Source organism: Cnephaeus nilssonii (genome assembly GCF_951640355.1).
Source record: "Cnephaeus nilssonii genome assembly, chromosome: 17".
NCBI classification, from domain to species: domain Eukaryota; kingdom Metazoa; phylum Chordata; class Mammalia; order Chiroptera; family Vespertilionidae; genus Cnephaeus; species Cnephaeus nilssonii.
In genome coordinates, this window is record NC_137088.1 from 52,698,354 (window position 1) to 52,718,511 (window position 20,158).

Sequence of the window (20,158 nt, forward strand, 5' to 3'; positions counted from 1 at the left end):
TTTTTTTATATATGCATTTAAATTGAATTTAAACACAAAACGTCACATACTTCCACCTTCCCAGAAATAGTCACTTCATCTTATTTAAGGAAATGGAAATTATTATGACTTAAGTCTTCATTCTGTGACATGGGTGTTTGGACAAGTTTAGGCAAACAGCAAAGATTTAGAAGTTCTACCACCAGACCAACAGCATTTTGAAAATGTGAAAGCCAACGTGATTTTCCATCCAGCAGTTCAATATGAGCTGCTAAAATTAGGTTAACAAGGCCTCGACTCTGGATACTCCAGGTCCTTGGTGTCTATGACCTTGGGGTCATTACAGTCTTCCCTAGTGGACGTCCAGGATAGACCTCCTTCAGTTAGCTTGGGCAACTCTACTATCGGGACCATGGACGTTCAACATTGTCGTCACCAGCTCTGGAAGGTCAAAATGATGCTTCCATCCCCAGTCCTTCCGAGCATTGCTGTCAAAGTTCATTGGCCAACTGTCCGCTGTGGCCTGTGGAACAGAATCCACGTTGTAGGTGATCTGGAATTCCGGTATGTGCTTGAGAACCTCCTGGGCCAGCTCTTCAGAGCAGAAGCTCGTGGCATTGATGTTGTAGGTCCGCATAGAGAGGGACTCTGCCGGGGCCTCCATGACTTCCAGGGTGGCCCTAAGGCCGTCATCAATGTACATCATTGGGAGCCTCGTGCTAGGTTTCAGGTAGCTCAAGTTTGCCATTCTTTATGGCATCGTGGAAAATTTGGACTGCACAGTCAGTTGTTCCTCCTCCAGGTTGGGAGCTAGCCAAAATGATGCCAGGATAGCTCAGGCGTGGGAAATCTAAGCCATACCGGTAATAATAATATTCTCCCATGAGCTCGGCATGGACCTTGGACACCCCGTAGATCGTCCTGGGTCTCTGAGCGCAAAGATTCCGAGGAGAAGTAGGTCTGGAAGCTCTGATCGTGCTGGGCACAAGCAATCGCAAATTGTGTTCCAAGGCAACGTCCAGAACATTATGCAATCCAGAGATGCTTACGGCTTTTGCCAAGGACACGTCTGCTTCTCTGACTGCTCTGAGCAAAGCGCTATAATACATCAACCAGGTGATGCAGTGGTTTACCACGATCTCTTGAAGATTCTTATAATTCAGAATGTCAGAATAAATAAATGGTCCACTATGGAACGCGTGATCGGGGGTTTTTCTTATGTCAGACAAAATTACATTGTCCTTCCCAAATTATTTCCTTAACAAGTTAGCAAGTTAGCAAGCCCCACTCCAAGCTGGCCAAGACCCCCTGTAATTAAGACCCGTGGCCGATCTGTTTCAGAGAAAGAGGCAGGGTGGAAGTTGGCATCTCCTTGAATGTGCCAAGGGGAGGTGCCCAGGGTCAGGCCGGGCAGGGCAGCTGTCCCACAGCCACAGGCTGGGCTCTGCAGCATCTGGCCCACAACTCCCCGCAGCGTCCTAATGACCGGCCTTTTCTCTTCAAATACCCTGGTGGAGAACTCAGGGACCACAAGGGGTGTGGCAGAGTCCCGCGCGCAGGGACTCCCCCAGCAGCGCTGCCCATCTCCGTGTGGGCACCGTCAGGGTGGGGCAGCTTCCAAAGGGCCTTCCCCTAAACGGAAACCGGCCCCTGTTATTAAATTTTTAAAAATGTTTTTATTGATTTTAGAGATGAAGGGAGAGGGAGAGAGAGAGAGAAACATCAATGATGAATCATTGACTGGCTGCCTCCTGCACACCCCCCACACTTGGGATCAAGCCCACAACCCAGGCATGTGCCCTGACCGGGAATGGAACTGTGGCCTCCTGGTACATAGGTCGATGCTCAACCACAGAGCTATGCCGGCCAGGGCTCTTGTTAGATTTTTTTTTAAAGCCAATTTTAAAATGTTCTTTATGTTTTAGTGGTACTGGGCTTTGTGATATATGTTGCAAATGTTTTGTCAGTTGTCTTCTGAATTAGTTTATAGTGTTTTTTTGGTCATGAACATTTTTAAATGTTTATATATAGTCCAATATATTTATATTTACTGATATTGCTTTTATTGCCTCTAGATTTTGAGTCATTGTTAGAAAGCCTTTCCTTACACTAGGGTTAATGAAGGATTCAACCATGTTTTCTTCTAGTACCTGTATGGTTTCATTTTTCCCTTTGGCTGCCTAATCCATTGGAGCTTATTCTCACTGTATGAAGTATGCGGTATGAATGTATGAAGTATGCATTTAATTTTGTCTTTTACAATTGGCTACTCATCTCAGCCATCTATCTCAACATTTTTGATTAAAAAATCTTTCTTTTGCCCTAGTGATTTGAGATGCCACCTTTATCATGTGCTAAATTTTCATATATACTTGAGCCTATTTTAAGGCTCTATTCTATTCTATACATCTGTTTTTCTTTTCTCTTGCAAGTACTATACTGTTTTAATAATAAAGGCTATTTGTTTGGTAAAACAACAAAGTTTTTCTTTATCAGTGTGGAGAAAAACTATTTTGACTTCTGTCACTGTAGACTAATTTTGGCTGTCTTTGATCTTCATATAAATGGAACTATATTTTGTGTCTGACTTTTTTCATTCTATCTTTTATCTGTGAGGTGCATCCATGTATAGGAGGTATCAGTAGCTTGTTTATCTTCATTGCTATGTAGTATGCTTTTGTATGCATACGCCACACCTTCTTTATTCATTCTTCCATTGTTAGATACATGGGTGGCTTCCAGTTTGAGCTGATCATAGGATAAGTGCATGCTTAGCTTCAGTACATACTACCAAATGGTGTTTCAAAGTGTTTGCACCAATTTATGCTCCTACCAGCAATGTATGAGATCTCCAGTTGCTCCACAGTTTTATCAGTGCTTGATATTGTCAGCCTTTTAAATTGTTTTAAAAGAAAAGAAAGAAAAAGAAAAACCTTGAATGACAAATATTTTTCTTCCTATTGAGACTCCGGATCCATTTCCAAAGTAAGGAACACCCCTGAAAGAAAACAAACAAATAAACCACAGTAGGCCCCATTTCCAACACCGAACAATTTACTGATGACAGTTACGAATAATTCAGTTTTATAGAAAAGTGTGAAAACGTGGTTATTAGCCTAGATTCAGTGTAGCAGTTTATTGCCTATTCATAAGCCATTTCCTCTCTTCTTTACTAGCAGGACCTCAGTTCTGTTCAAGGATGGTGAGCCTATCTCCAGCTCAGGGGGGGATCCTGATTAATTTAAGCTAATCATGGTTTTCCTGTTCCTGTCGCAAGCAGTTAGCTGAGGGATGAGCTTGTGACCCAGGTCTAGCCAATGAGAAATGAGGGAAGGACTGTGGGGAGAGGAGGGCTCCTGGGAAAGGCTTCCTTAGGAATGAGAGTCCAGAGGAAATGGTCCTTTTCGCCTCTGATGTGGCATATCTGGATGTGATGCATGGAACGGCAGCAACCATCTGACTCCAGGCTGAAAATGAAGCACAGACATGAAAGAATCACATGATATGGTGGTGGAGCCTTCACTGGAGGTCCCGGAACCTGTCCTGCCCAAGTTTCTGAAAATAATAGTCACTAATTGCTTAAGACCATAGGAGCTGGTTGTTCTATTACTGGCCACTGTAAACTAATAAGCCGGGACTGTGTTAGAACAACAAAGGGGAAACATTGCTCTTACTCATGCCTTATAAATATGTAGAGCAACCTCCTGCTTGTTCTAGACCAGTGGTTCTCAATCTTTAGCATGCATTAGAATCACCTGGAAGGCTAATTACAACAGGTTAGTGCAGTGGTCGGCAAACTCATTAGTCAACAGAGCCAAATATCAACAGTACAACGATTGAAATTTCTTTTGAGAGCCAAATTTTTTAAACTTAAAATTCTTCTAACATCACTTCTTCAAAATAGACTCGCCCAGGCCGTGGTATTTTGTGGAAGAGCCACATTCAAGGGGCCAAAGAGCCGCATGTGGCTCGCGAGCTGCGGTTTGCCGACCACTGGGTTAGTGGAATCTACTACAAGAGTTTCAGATTCAATAGATCTGGATTAGGGCCAAGAATTTGCATTTCCCCAAGTGATGCTGATGCTGCTGGCCCAGGGGCCATATTTGGAAAACCAGTGTTCTAGAATATAGACACTGTCTTACTTCCTTACCAACATGCTTTAAAAAAACTTATATATTAAATGGGGGGGGGGAGGAGATATATGTACTACTATATGTAATACTTTAAACAATAAAAACATAATAATAATAATAAAACCCTCATATATTGTATGGACTTCATTTTCATGTTGATGGCTACAAATCTTTATCATCATTTTGAGTGACTACTTAGTATTATATTGTGTGAATATACCAGAATTTGCAAAACATATTACTAACAGTAGAACTTCTGTTATTTTGGGGATTTGTATTATTACATTAATATGAATAATCCTGCCATAATATCACTTTCTAGTAAGCCTGACTCTTCAGTAATTTCCCTAAGGTAAAAGTCTAGCAGCAGAATTGCTAATCAGATGGGGATACTTGGATTTTTTTCTGTTTTGCATTATCTCTATAATCCCTCTAATCTCTATCCCCAGACACATTGTCCTTAGGTTTCAGTTTTTTGCCAGAGGACTTTTGGTTGACCCTGCTCAGCAGGCCATGGCCTTGGCCATTGGCCTTGTGGTGGTTTTTCTTTCATATTGAGTTGAGCACAAAAGGCCAAGGCTAGTCCATTCCTAAGAGTTCATTTAGTCACTTTAATAGGGGAAGTGGACGGATGCCTGAGAGCTTCTTAAGTCTGTGTCCTCTCTAACATGAGAATTTGAGCATGCGTCCTATCTTTCTCATAGTTTTATTTGAAAATAAAGAAAACCACCTCCTCAGGGCTCCAGAAATCGATGCTTGCATTTGGATGTCGTCTGTCGGTTGTCTCAGATATAAAGGAAGGGGAAAGCTGGGTGGAGTCACCACTGTAACCTGACCAGAGAAGCACTGGTTTTCAGCAGTATCTGCCCACCTAAGTTAGAGTAGCCCCTTCCCTTAAGCCAGGGCACTTAGTATCACTCAAGGGAAGAGTGTTCACCAGAAGAAAGCTCACAAACAAAATGCAGGTGATACCTGATTATTACCAGTCTTGGCTTGAATTCTTTAGAAAGAGGCAAAGATTGAGGCACCTAATACATTTTCATTTTAAATACATAAGCTTATTTCCCTCTCACTTAAGAACCCGTGATGAATGGTCCAGTACTGGCATGGCAGTTCAGCCATCAGTGATTTGTAGACTCCCAAATTGTTTGACTTGCTACTACTTCCCAGCCAGTGAAGAGTGGGGTGATGGAGAGAGAGAAAAAAGAAGGGAGTCAGGAGGGTGTGATGGAGGCGTAAACTAACTTGTTTTTTAAGGAAAAGACCTTGGAATTTGTATATGCCACATCTGTTCACATCCCATTGGCAAGAACTTAGTGGAATAGCTACACCCAGCTCCCAGGGTTTGGTCTCTAGCTGGTCAGCCATGTGTAAGGCACTAAAACATTGATTTAGGAGGTTGTGGTGAGGGGAAAAGCCGGGCAAGGAAGGAGAGAAGCACTGGGATGCTTTGCATTATGAGCCAGCCACGAAGAGCCATGTGAACCACGTGCCAGGCTTGTTGGCTTTGCACACAGCACTTTTCTGCAAGGAGTACAGGAGGCAACGTGCCTGGAAACAGTCCGTGGATGAGGGAGAGGAAGGGGAAGTTATGTTCCTCTTCCCGCCCAGCCCCATTTCCCACTGGCCAAGGTTTACCCTCGTGGGGACCGAATTCTCCTCTCACCTTTTGTAGAATCCAACCCCTTGGCATCTTCTCAGAAGCGATCCCCTCTCTGGAAGTGAAAGAAGGACCCTGTGTGAATGAGGCACTAACCAGGAGAGAGCAAGGGCCGTTAGGGTAATCTGAGAAGGTGTATAAGACCTATGCTTTAATACATTACTTAATGTAATTTTGAGAAGAAAATACAAGAGACATTGTTGTAAACTGCTCTAACCAAAGTCTGTCTCTCCAAGTTCTGAGCCTGTTGCCTGGTACCTTACAAAATGAGCTGTTTGATCAGAAGCTGGTAGAGGGAAGGAAGCCTCTCTTTACCTGTGGCCAAGAACTCGCCTAACATAAGGATGCTTTTGTCAGGATGATTTCCTCTCCTGCTCTCTCCTCACTGGATGTCAGTTAGGATGCTGTGAAAGGTTGTTCTTTCTCCTATCCATCAACTTTCCTCTCTCCCTCACCCTCCCTCTCTCCCTTCTTCCCTTTTATCCATCCAAAAGGAGATTTATGTGTGATTTATTTTTGTTTTGTTAAAAAGGGTAAACTCTGTCATGGCATTTAAAAATAAAACAAACAAACAAGCGATGTGCAAACCGACTGTTCCAAATGGCATAGAACCGTGGTCGGCAAACTGCGGCTCGTGAGCCACATGCGGCTCTTTGGCCCCTTGAGTGTGGCTCTTCCACAAAATACCACGGCCTGGGCAAGTCCATTTTGAAGAAGTGGCGTTAGAAGAAGTTTAAGTTTAAAAAATTTGGCTCTCAAAAGAAATTTCAATCGCTGTACTGTGGATATTTGGCTCTGTTGACTAATGAGTTTGCTGACCACTGGCATAGAACATGGACAGCTAGGCAACCAAATATATATATATATATATATATATATATATATATATATATATATATATATATAAAAGCCTAAGTGACAGTTACGACCGAATGACCGGAACGACTGGTCGACCGGTCGCTATGATGCGCACTGACCACCAGGGAACAATGCAGGAGCTGCCCCCTGGTGGTCACTGCGCTCTCACAGTGGGAGCGATGCTCAGCCAGAAGCCAGGCTCACAGCTGGTGAGTGCAGCTGTGGTGGCAGGAGCCTCTCCCACCTCTGTGGTAGTGGTACCGGGCAGCGGCAGGCACAGCAGGGCCCGGATGAATGGCAGCAGAGCTGTGCCCAGCCGTGGCTGGGACTCCTCCCTGGCTGACTGCCCATTTTGGCCGATCCCCTCAGGCCAGGCTGGCTGCAGGGATTCGGGGATCGGGTTGAAACCAGCAGTCAGACATTCCCCAAGGGGTCTCAGATTGCGAGATGGCACAGGCCAGGCTGCAGGACCCCACCTGTGCACAAATCCGTGCACCGGGCCTCTAGTTAATACATAATTTAGATTGTCTTTGACTGAGCTTGACATGTTTGTTTACTGTGAATCTGTGAATTTAGAAATACAACCAAATCAAAGCATAACTAAAAGACTTATCTCCAATGAAAAACAGGCTCAGTGGATTTCAAAACATCTAACTCTGCTTTCAAAGAGTCTTTAAAAACAGAAATATGATCAGATTCACACAAATGTTCTGAAAGGGGCATAATGCTTAGTGCTTAAGCTCACTTCTAGAATTTGAAGGCCTGAAATTCAGTATCCCAGTGACCTTGGGCATGTTACCTATGACTTAGACTCTGAGTTTTGTTTTCTGTGTGATGGGGATTATACCAGCATCTAGTATTCTAAAAGCATCTGTTATTATACTAGTATCTACCTCACAGGGATGATGTGAGCGTGAAATTAGATAAAAAGTATCAAGCTCCTGGCTCATAACATGCTCACTAAGTGGCAGAAGCTGTCTGTTGTTGTCGTTATCATTGCTACCTTACTGTACGGTTCACTCTTGTTCCATTTGTTGACATATTGTTCCATAGTGTTGACATTTGGGGGTTTTAGTGACCCTGCATTTCAGCAAAGGGATAATGGCAGTTTAAGGTATGAGGTCTTTCAAGGGTGGCGCTTGCCCTGTCAACCCTTCAGTCCTTGGTTTGCCACTTCCTTTAAGTGTCACCTTGGCTCTTACAGCAAAGGGCAAGTGTGGTTGCCTCAAGTGTACTTCCAGTGTCCTGTTAGGAGGCCTTATGAACAGTGCTTGGGGTTGTTGGACTCTAGGTCTCACCTGCACACTGAAATATTCCTTGCCCATTGAAACTTTCTGATGCTCTGGTTCAAAAGGATTACATCTAACATTCAAATTCCACTCTTCACTTTACTTAAAACAAAAACAAACAAACAAACCTCCCTTCTCATGTTAACAGAGTTTGTCAAGACAATAATCCTGTGGGATTGCTAATTGCTGGAAGACATCATTAATCTATTTGTTTACATTGGGCCTAGGGGATTTGTCAGATACAAAGTCTGTTCGTTCATTGATTTTAACAGAAACCAAGGCTTATCCCATAAATTCTGCAGCCATGGAACTAAGAACATCAGGGCTCTACCTTTAAATTTTGGAGCACAGATCACTGCCATGGCTTTTAAACACCCCTTCCTCTCCCGCGCCCCCATTTCAGGATAGATGTGTTACAGAATGAGTGGGTGTTCCACAAAGTACAACAGCGTATTTTCTAGACTCAGCAATTCTTAACTGCAAAGACAATGATTCATCTGGTCAACTGACTTCCAAATGAGAAGGAAAAAAGAAAACAGTGTTAGGAAGATTCATCCATAGAATCTCCTTTACCATTTCTCCAACAAGCCTACTTTTATAAAACTACTGGGATCCAGAGTTAGCATCATTGGATTTAACCCTTCTAACTCTTAACTCAAAAAAGACAAAAGTGAAACCAGAGTGAGTCCTGTGCAAAAAAAGATCATGGGAAGGGGGAAGATGAGGTTTGAGAAGTAGGCAGTTGTGGACAAATGACCAAATGATATCTCTGATGCCTCCTCTCCCTCCCTCCAATCCAACCACACTGGTCTCCTTACAATTCCTCAAATAGATTTCCATCTAGAACATATGGCCCATGATGGTAAGAACCTCTTTTGACTTGCTCACCAATCTATTCCCAGCTCCTGGAAGAAACTCTGGTAGTTAGTGGGGTCAGATGATTTGGGTGGCATTTCTAGCATTATGTGACCTTGGCATATTCACCTATCTTTTGAGTCTTATTCCCTAATCTGTAAATTGAGAGTAATAATACCTACCTCACAGAGCATTTGTGAGGATCATTGCAACAATGATCTTGAAAATTTTTTAGCATGTTAATTGATTATTACATACTAGAGGCCTGGTGCATGAAATTCGTGCACGGGGGCAGGGGGTGTCCCTCAGCCCAGCCTGCAACCTCTCCAATCTGGGACCCCTCGAGGGATCAGGCCTAAACAGGCAGTCGGACATCCCTCTCACAATCCAGGCTGGCTCTCAACTGCTCGCCTGCCTGACTTCCTGATTGCCCCTAACCGCTTCTGCCTGCCAGCCTGATCACACCCTAACCACTCGCCTGCCAGTGGTTAGGGCCTGATTGATGCCTAACTGCTCCCCTGCCAGCCTGTTTGCCCCTAACTGCCCTCCCCTGCAGGCCTGGTCACCCTTAACTGCCCTCCCCTGCAGGCCTGGTCCCCCCCAACTGCTCTCCACTGCAGGCCTGGGTCCCCCACAACTGCCCTTCCCTGCAGGCCCAGTCACCTCCAACTTCCCTCCTCTGCCTGCCTGGTCACCCCTAACTGCCCTCCCCTGCAGGCTTGATCGCCCCCAATTGCCCTCCCTTGCAAGCCTGGTCCCTCCCAACTGCCCTTCCCTGCTGGCCTGATTGCCCACAACTGCCCTCCCTTGCAGGCCTGGTTCCTCCCAACTGCCCTCCCCTGCTGGCCATCTTGTGGCAGCCATCTTGTGTCCACATGGGGCAGCCATCTTTGACCACATGGGGGCAGCCATCTTGTGTGTTGGAGTGATGGTCAATTTGCATATTACTCTTTTATTAGATAGGATAGAGGCCTGGTGCATGGGTGGGGGGCCAGCTGGTTTGCCCTGAGGGGTGTCCTGGATCAGGGTGGGGGTTCCCTTAGGGTGTGGGGCAGCCTGGGGGAGGGGCCTGTGGTGGTTTGCAGGCTGGCACGCCCCCGGCGAACCAAGCTGAGGCCCTGGTATCTGGAATTTATTTATCTTCTATAATTGAAACTTTGTAGCCTTAAGCAAAGGCCAAGGCAGGCCAGGGCTGCTGAAGCTTGGTTTCCTCCATCGCTGGGGGCAACTCAAGCCTCCTGCTCTCTCCAGCTCTGTGGCTGCCGCCATTTTTGTTGAGACTTATTTATCTTCTATAATTGAAACTTTGTAGCCTGAGTGAAGGCCTGGGCCCACCAGGGTGTGTGGAAAGCTTGGCTTCCTCCATTGCCGGGGAAACCCAAGCCTCATGCTCGTTCTGTGGCCGCAGCCATCTTGGTTGGGTTAACTTGCATACTCGCTCCTGATTGGTTGGTGGGTATGGCTTGTGGTGTAGCTGAGTGATGGTTAATTTGCATATTACTCTTTTATTAGATAGGATGAGAGAGATGCCTGGGTTTCCTAACAGACCTTGATAAGCAAATTAATGAATGAAATTTCATGATACTGGGGAACTTACCATTTGAAACAGATAAGATTTAAGATGTCCACCCCACAAAAAAAGAAAAGTAAGGAACTTAATACCTCAAGAAACCACATTAATTGACTGTACAGATTCTAGATTGTAAGAACAGGAAAGTCTGTCAAGGGACAGTCAAGTGACTTTTAGACTTGATTGTCTGAAGTCCTGCCATCTTCTTGGAGGCCCCCTTGGAGTCTCATTTTGGTAGGGGCCACAGTGAAGAAAGGGGAGGCTGAGTGAACAGGGATCATGCTCCTCCTCCTGTAATTCAGTCTGATTAACTCCATTTTTGTGCTTTTCACATTGTTTCAGAAGCAGGTGATTTATTTCTCCAAATTCATCCCCCAATTCTTCCTTCCGACACCTTGATTTTGTGTATAGTGGCAATGGGCCCACCTTCAAGCTATCGAGTATGCTCATTCATTGACAATTCTATCCCTCAGTTTTGCTGGCAGCTATGGGTTGGCATATGACCCAGTGTTGGCCCATGAAACATGAGAAGTCCTTGATGCTAAAGTTTTGTGAAACGTTGACTTTCTTATTAAAAAGGGACACATGTGGCTGGTACTGACCTTCCCCTTCTTCCTCCCTCCTCCTATCACAGCATCCTCATGTGGGCCACTACTGTACAGCAGTAAGCTTGTGGCCATGTGGCATGCTATGAATGCCTGGAATCACTGCAACTGAATTTGACTCCATGAGGCCACGGAACTAATTCCAATGATCATCTGGCTCCAGACTTCTTAAAATGTGAGGAAGGGAACCCATTATTGTCTAATTACTTCCACTGTTCGTTTTTACCTGCATCCAAAACCCCCACAAAACAGCCTTTTTAACAGCTACCCACAGATTGTGCTTCCAGATAAGGTTTTGTTTAGCTCAAGGATTTGAGATATCAGGATCTTGTCCCATCTTCTCATTTCAAAGATAAAGAAACAGTTTTAATTGTCTATTGTCACATAACAAACTACCTCAAAACTTAGCGGCTTAAACAACAACCTTTTAAAAAAATCTCTTACAATTTGTGAGCGGATTGGGCTCAGCTGGGAAGATCTTCTTCTCTGTGACACCTGGGGGCTCAACAGGCCCCCTTGTCTGATGTCTCTGTCCCTCCCTGCCATTGCAGAGCCCCCGTGGCCTCTCCGTGTAAGCTTCTCCATCTGGTTCCTTAGCCAGGGGTCTGGATTCTTACATGGCACCTCAGGCCAGAGAAGCAGAACCACCAGGCCTTCCTAAAGGCTAGGCCTGAATCAGGCAGAATTTCACGTTGTACGTTATATCAGTTCAACTGTGGCATGGGGCCATTTACTAGTAGATTCAAGAGCAGAGGGCTACACGAAGGTGTGAATATCAGATGGTGCGCTCTATTGTGTGTGTGGGGGGGGCAATCTTTGCAGATTACCTTCTATAGAAACTGAGACCCAGACTGTGAAAGCTAGTTGTCTAAGCTACTAACGTCATGACTATGTAATTTAGAAAATTATTGAAGGGATGCGAACTCCATTGTGTGATGGAGGGCATTGAGGGAAGGAGAGAAGGTACTTACTTAGCCCTGGGGTTTTTCAACCTCAACATTCTTGACATTGGGGGCCAGTTTAACCCTTTGTTAGTGGGGGCTGTCCTGTGCATTGTCGGATTCTCAGCAGCATCATTGGCCTCTTGCCCACGAGATGCCAATGACACCTCCCCTCCTGTTGTAAGGATGAAACTTGTCTCCAGACATTGTCAAATGTCCCCCAACACTGGGATTGGTGCCAGAACCTATACTCTCTCTCTCTCTGTGTATTTTCCTATGTATTTGGAGAGTGAGTGAATATTTTAAAGTAAGAAGAAAGAATTTAAAATAATTTTGAGTCTCACTTGGATAGGGAAAGAGTCGACCTGGTCACTGCCAACTCCGGGCTCGTCACTGGCCCCTCTAGATTAGGAGGGGCATATTCGTGAGCCCCCTCACCTGCCTTGCTCACCGCCGTGCCCACAGTGCAGGGAAAGTGCATGGCATGGGTGGGTGCTCACTGTCTGAGGTATGTTTGTTGAATGAGTGGGGAGTCTGTGCTGCAAGGCAAAGCACTTGAACGTGCATAGCCAGGCGAGTGGGTGAGAGGTGAACGTTGTTGAAGTCACCACAGGTGGTGCTGCTGGTGCCCTGCCCAGTTCTCACGTACTGAGAGGGGCGTCCATCCTCCAGGGCCTGCGAGTGCTGGCTTAATCCAGGTGAGGGCCGATGATGACTTGGACCAGGGCATTGTCAGTGGAAGTGTTAGAAGTGATTAGATTCTGGATTCTATTGTTTATATAATTTTACTTTCTGTAGGCTATGATGGTTTGACATCTTATATTAAAATAACAACAACAACAACAACAACAACAAGCACCTTTCTGGTTCTGGCCGGTGAGGCGCAGTTGGTTGGAGCATTGCCCTGTATCCGGAAGGGTTGCGTGTTCAGTTCCCGGCCAGGGCACATGCCTAGGTTGTGGGTTCGATCCCTGGTCAGTGTGCATATAGCAGGCAGCAAATCAATATTTTTCTCTCTTTCTCTCCCTCTCCCTTCCTCTCTCTCTAGAATCAATAAAAACATATCATCTGATGAGAATTTTTTAAAAGTTATAAAACAACAACCCATACCTTTCTGGTTGGAGAGTTATTGCTCATCTCACAAGCATGTCAAACTCATGGCCCGCCGGCCGCGAGGTTGACATGCTTGTCTTAGGGTAATGAATCATTAGAGATAGGAAAGGGCTCAGTGTGCCTCAGGTGTGAACTGATCCAGAGCCACACCTCTTCACCCAACAGGCCCTTGAAGCTCAGGAGGCAATATTTCTCTGCCTTAATCGCCCCATGGCCAGGTACCTGGGAATGAGGGAACACCTGTATAGTTTGAAGCCTGAAAAACTTATTCAAACTGTTTACCCTTCCCTGCCTTTCAGCTCCTGCAGAAACCCTAACAAAGGCTCTAAGTGGGCCTCCCTCCTGTCTTCAGCCTCCTGGCAGGGCCTGGCGCTCCTCACTGGCCTCGTGCTCCCAGGACCTGTGACTGTACTAACCTTGCTTTTCTAGCCTCTCCTGTGTCTCCTTTTGTGGCCACCCCTGACTGACCGTCACATAAAAGAACACAGACTATGGGTACATTTTGGGGGTAGAGCCAACAGGATTTCCTGGTGGATAGGATATAGAGAGGGAGACAAAGCGAGCAGGCAAGGATGAACCCAAGGTTTTTGGCTGGAGCAGCTGGCGAGAGGAGGTGGAAATTTGCTGACACACGGAAGGCCGCCTGTGGAACCGGCCAGGGCGGAGTGAGTAGAGGAACAGGAGCGAAGCTTTGGCCTTGTTAGTTTCAACATTTCTATAGACACCCGACAGGAAATTGTGGAGGTAGTTGAGTAAGTGAGCCTGGACTTCGGGAGAAAGTCTGTGCTAGAGGTACAATTTGGGAGCTATTGGCATATGGATGTTTAAAGCCGTGAATGGAAAAACAGTCACCAAGGGAGTGAGTACTTAGAGAAGAGCAGGGGACCAAGGACAGGACCCAGGACTGAGCCCCAGGATCGCCAGACTTTAATGTTAAAGGCTTGTCCCAATGGTTCTCTAAGGTTCATTTCCATTATCTTACTCCACAATCCTCAAGAGGCTAATACGTTTCTCAGCATTTTCCCAAATCTACAAATTCAGTGTATTTCCTTTCAGTTATTCATCATTTAAATCAAATTGTTATCGTTCACCACAATATACGGACGTGAAACACCAACTTGCTATTCTATCTCCTGGCTGTGTGAGTAGAGAATGTGGGCGGGGGGGGGGGGGGAGTGGCGGGGGGGGGGACTCTGGGTGAGGCTTCGATCCCTTTGGAGGAGCTGGAGGTGGCTGTTGACGGTGGTCAGTGGGTGGGTGAGCTGATGCAGCTGTGAGAAGTGATGGAGGCTGATGCCTGCAGCCAGGCATGCAAGAGCCGAAGAAAAGGCATGGCTCAGTGGTTCAGCGTCAACCTATGAACCAGGAGGTCACAGTTCGATTCCTGGTCAGGGCACATGCCCGGGTTGTGGGCTCGGTCCCCAGTGTGGGGCGTGTAGGAGGCAGCTGGTCAATGATTCTCTGTCATCATTGATGTTTCTATCTCTCTCCCTCTCCCTTCCTCTCTGAAATCAATAAACACATATTTAAAAAAAAGAAAAGAGGTTACTATGTGGTGCAGGAAGAGAGGACTGGCATTCCTGGAGATTTCAGTCCTCTCAGCCCCTAGGGCTGTTACGGAGCTGGGAAATGACCAGGCGTTCGGCAAATCGCCGCATAAATAAGAGGGGACAACTGTACTGGTGTTCAGAGGCACCAGAATCCCACCAGGGCATGGGCTCTCCTCCAGCTCATCCCCCTCATTTCACCTGGTCAGTGTGCATATAGCAGGCAGCAAATCAATATTTCTCTCTCTTTCTCTCCCTCTTCCTTCCTCTCCCTTTAGAATCAATAAAAACATATCACCTGATGAGAATTTTTAAAAAGTTAAAAAACAACAACCCACACCTTTCTGGTTGGAGAGTTATTGCTCATCTCACAAGCATGTCAAACTCATGGCCCACCGGCCACGAGTTTGACATGCTTGTCTTAGGGTAATGAATCCTTTGAGATAGGAAAGGGCCCTGAACTCTGGTCCTGGCGCTGGAACCTCCGCTCCCCACACTTCACAGGGAACTCTCCAGGCTCCCCCGCAGAGCGGCTGTTTCTCCTGCCCTGCTCCTGCGGGTTTGGCACCCACAGCAGGCAGGCCTCTCTGTCTGAGGGGCACACTTCCGTGCGTAGAGTGGGCCTGTGTTTCAGGTGAGGCCAGCTTTAACGGGAATTAACCTTGAAAGAAAATGAAGATAAAATAATTGTTTCTTACTCAATGTTATTTCTGATTGCAACTACACGCAGGAGGCAAAGAATAATTCACCTGTTTATTGTTTTGCTTTGGCATAAAGTTTTAATAGACAAAATTTTGTGATAAATCCAGCATTCTTTTTTTGCCTAATAAGAAAGGTCAGTTTTGCATTTACATATGCACACTTATGTGTGTGTGTAAATGTTCTAGAGCTTCAGAATTTTAAACTTGTTCGATATATCCTATATTGCAGAAAATTGCACAATTCAAAAGTGTACAGCTCAGCAAATTTTAATTTTCATAAAGCATCTATACCCCGGTTCTCAGCACTTCTCCCGAGAACTAGGACGTACCCAGCACCTGGGCACTCCCCTCTTGCTCAAATCCAGTTACCCTGCCCCACCCAAGCGAGAAGTCCCCTGACTTAGAACAGCACAGATGAGGTCTGCTGGGTCTTGAAGCTCCTATAAGTAGAATTATGTTTTGTATCTGGCTTCTTTTCCTGCACGTTGTCTGTGAGTTTATATACATTACTAGTAGCCCATTTGCAGGAAGAATCCTGCAAGCGGCCATTGAGGGCCGCTTGCGCTGCCGCTGCCGCTGCCTTTGCGGGCCGCCGTGCCTGCACCCGCTTGCCACTGCCGCCTGCCCAGCTCCGCCCCGCCCCGCCCCGTTCCGCCCCGCTCCGCCCTGCCCGGGCTTTCCCTTTGGCAGCCACCTTGCTTTCCACTTTTCCTCCCTCTTCCTTCTAAGTTGTCTTCAGTCTTCACTCCTCCCTCCCTCAGCGTATGCAAATTAGCCGCCATCTTTGTTGGGTAATTTGCATACTCGCCCTGATTGGCTGGTGGGCGTGGCTTTGGCTGGTGGGCGTGGTTTTGGCGTAGCGAAGGTGCTGTCAATTTGCATATTACTGTTTTATTAGGTAGGATTGCTTATGGTTTAGTCAATCTCACTGCCGTGTATTCCATGGTTTGCACATACTAACATTACCCATCCCGCCGCCGAGGGGCACGTGGAAGTCCAGTTTGGGGCCCTGTGAACATTTCAGTGCGCGCTTGGCACACATGAGCACGCCTTCCTGATGGCCCACAGAGTAGCTGCTTTGCCTTGTAAAACTGTTTACATGGTCATCTCTGTTCAGAACTGTAGCTTCAACGACCTTCTGCCTGTTGTTGGAACAATACATACTGAATTTGACTGACGTTTAATATACTTTACAGAAGAATGCACCACGATTCGGCTGCTCTCCCCGGAGGATAAACTCATCTGAGGTGAGGAGGGACAGGGCTAGCACTCTGGCGCAAGCTCTCATCACCTGTTACCTGTCTGCGTTGTAATTTCCTTAGAAGTCTTCCTGCTTCCAGCACCACCACCCTTTTCAAACTGTTCCCAGCACAGCAGCGAGAGTGAGCCTTTACCACATAGGTCAGAACGTGTCACTGCAAACCTGCACTCGCTTCCCATCCCACTTGGTGTCCAATCTGAGCCTCCCGCAGGCCTGTGCCCTGTGACCTAGTTCCTCTCTGACTTCCTCTCTTACCACCCTCTCCCAACCCTCTCGTCCCCCACCCCCCTCCCCGCAGCTACAGCAATGCTGGCCTCTTTACATGCCCAAACGTGGGCCTTTGTCGGTTTGTCCGCTCAGGAGCAGACTTGGAGACAAGCAGCTGAGTGTAAATCGTTTATTTGGAAGGTGAAGGCAGTGCCCCTAGGACACTGGGAAGCGAGGCAAAAAGGATGTGGGTGCTGACACTTTGACTTCAGGCTGTCCTTACAGTGGTCACTGAGGCACGTGGGCAAGACCACGAGAGTGTTCACTGCAAGTCCTTGTGTTTTTAAAAATTTATTTTGAGGGAGAGAGAGAAACATAGATCGGTTGCCTCCTGTATGTGTCCCGACCAGGGATCGAACCCATAACCTAGGTATGTGCCCTGACCTGGAAACAAACCTGCCATCTTTTGGTGAACAGGACGATGCTCCAACCAACTGAGCCACCGGCCAGGCCCAGGCCAGCGCATTCGCTGTTCCCTCTGCCTAGAACACCCTTCCCTGTGACACTCGCACGTCACCCTCTCAGGTCTGTGCTCAGAGGGCTCCTCAGATCACCTTCTTTCAATGCCACGGCCTTCTAACACACGGGACCTTGTTCACTGCCTTTCCTCCCCACGGGCAGAGGTGCCGTGAGCGCAGGAATCTTGGCCTGAGCGTGTGTGTTGCTTTCCCTCCACCGCCTGGCACGGTGTCTGGTACGTGGGAGGAGGTCAATAAATATTAAATGAATGACTCAAAGCGCATTTAAAAAATAGACCTTTCTATTTTTCTCCTGTGTCTTTGTCAATTGATTTACAGTGTAATCTTAGAGATGAAAATATGATTGGCGTCTGTGAACACCAGCATGTACCTATCGGGACCTGGTTCTGAATGCCTTCCGCGGCTCTCCTCCTCCATCGATGCTGAAAGTCTGCTGCTTGCCGAGCACCGCTCACAGGGCTAGGGATGCTGCTCTATCGGCTAGAAATGGCTGGGCAGCAAGTGACAGAAACACCAAAAGCAATGGCTTAAACCCGTGGTCGGCAAACGGCGGCTCCCGAGCCACATGCGGCTCTTTGGCCCCTTGAGGGTGGCTCTTCCACAACATACCACGGCCTGGGCGAGTCTATTTTGAAGAAGTGGCGTTAGTGGAAGTTTAAGTTTAAAAAATGTGGCTCTCAAAAGAAATTTCAATCGTTGTACTGTTGATATTTGGCTCTGTTGACTAATGAGTTTGCTGACCACTGGCTTAAACCAAGTAAGGGTTTTATTTTTCTCTTGTAAGGAGAAGTCTAGACGCAGGCAGCCCTGTGCACACACAGGGACTCCCAGGGGCCTTCGGGGACCCTGTCTGCTTCGGCCTTCTCCTTGGGGTCCCAGGCTCACTGCTCCCACTCCAGCGGTGTCTGCATTCCAGGCGGGAAGGGGAAATGCGTGTTCCAGAAGATTCCTCACCCTCTGATCTGCTTTCCTGAAAATTCCACCCAACATTCCTGCTTGGATCTTCTTACCCATCTCCTGGCCACCTGGCAGCAAGGGAGCTCAGCAGTGGTGCGTTTCTGTGATTAGTCTGTTTTCTTTAGTGGGAAGGAGAGTGCAGTTCAACGCACCCCTGAGTGAGCCGCTGGCAATAGCCACCACCGTGAGTTAGGAGCCTGCTCCCTGGAAGCTGTCACTTGGGGGCAGGCAGCCTCCCCCACACACATGCAGACCCACCAGCACCAGCGCCCGAGAGCCACGGAGCGGTGCGAGGCAGAGCCACGGAGCTGTGCGAGGCAGAGCGAGGAGCGGTGCGAGGCAGAGCCACGGAGCTGTGCGAGGCAGAGCGAGGAGGGCAGCGGTGAGAGTAACTCTTCTACGTTCTGCCTGCGAGTCGGAGGCCGCCGTGAGGAAGTGGCACTGCTGCGGGTTCTGGATGAAGAAACAGGCCACCTTGCCCAGGGCCATCGCGTGTTTACGGGTCCTTAGCTGTTTATCACTTAATCCGGGACAAGAAGCAGTGTAAGCGTGTGACCTTCCATGCTTCCCACAGAAACGTTTAAGACACCGTCCCTCGCACAGCACTGTCAGGTTGCAGTGTTGTCCGACTGTTTTCCCCTCTCCCTTGAAAAATGCAGTGCTCTGGCCCTGGCCAGTGTGGCTCAGTGGGTTGGGCGTCATCCCGTGCACCACGATGTGGCCTGTTGGATTCCCGTAGGGCACATGAGGGCTCAATCCCCTGTGGGGGGCATGCAGGAGGTGGCCCATAGTTTCTCTCTCATCGATGTTTCTATTCTCTCTTCCTCTCCTCCCTTCCTCTTTCTCCAAAATCAATAAAAACATATTTTTAAAAAAGATGCAGTGCTCTGTGAGCCCAGAGGCCACCGGAGCTCGCACAGATGACGCAGCGCTTGACAGACTGCCACTCGCAGGGGGACCACTTTTTGTTCTTGATCTGAATGCCTGGTGCTGTGTGAATGCTGCCTATGGGGAAGGGGTTTCTTTTCATTGTGAGAAACCTGTCTTATAACGGACTCAGACATGCTCATGTCTATCACATGTAACTTTTTTGTAATTATCTTCCCTGTATAGGGTGTCCCTGCTATTTATCCTGTTCCATCTGCAACTGCTGATAATAAAAGCCAATGTCCTTAATTTGAATTCCATACCTTGTTCATGTAATAATTCCACTTATGGAAAAAACATCTAAGATGAAAGAGTTTGATAACCAAGATCGTTTTAAAATGACACTGGAGTGGTTGAAATAAACTGGTACATTAATATGAAGAAATTATTTGCAATGATTAGCAACCATGTTCTTAAAATATTTTTAAATAAGAAAATGGTGTTAATATGTTGATTAAAAATAAAAAAAGATATAGACTAATGTAATTACTGGATGATTCCAATTTTGTAAGATGCATTAAAACAACTGGAAAATAATACCTCTAAGTATTAATCATTGTATGGTGGGAATTTGAGTAATTTTTATTTTCTTATTTTGCATTTTCCTGCATAGTTTGCATTATAGTTACAAAGAGCAGGGAAAATCAGTTTTAAAAGGAATACAAATTTACTTGCAGTGAGGGGACCGTGCATAAGAAAGAACACTGGCGTGGGAACTGAAAATCCTGGGTTAAAATTTATGGACCATTGAGTACACGTGCGACCTCACCCGCTCTAAGCCTCAATGTCTTTCACCTGTGAGCCCAGAGCGAGGGGCGAGTGGGTCTCTACAGCCAGGCCTTTTTCAACAAATACAAAGACGAAGGTTTGAAATTGTGTAGGCGGTGGAACGGCACAAGGTGCCTGACCGGTGGGGTCAGACCAAACCTGGGTTCAGCAACCTCGGTTCTTGGGTTCTGGCCAGGAGAGAATGCAGAGCCAAGACCCAAACGGTAAGAGAACATTTACTCGGTAAA

The 20,158-nt window shown here is 46.8% G+C and overlaps 1 pseudogene across 1 annotated transcript; it reads right to left on the minus strand.

Moving 5' to 3' along the window:
- Positions 1-358: 358 nt before the first annotated feature.
- LOC307113456 (L-threonine 3-dehydrogenase, mitochondrial-like) lies at positions 359-18,704 on the minus strand (annotated as a pseudogene). Its single transcript has 3 exons — positions 18,617-18,704; positions 7,644-7,710; positions 359-1,487 (listed from the first exon to the last, which is right to left on the minus strand). The product of its transcript is annotated as an L-threonine 3-dehydrogenase, mitochondrial-like (transcript).
- Between the last annotated feature and the right edge of the window lie 1,454 nt (positions 18,705-20,158).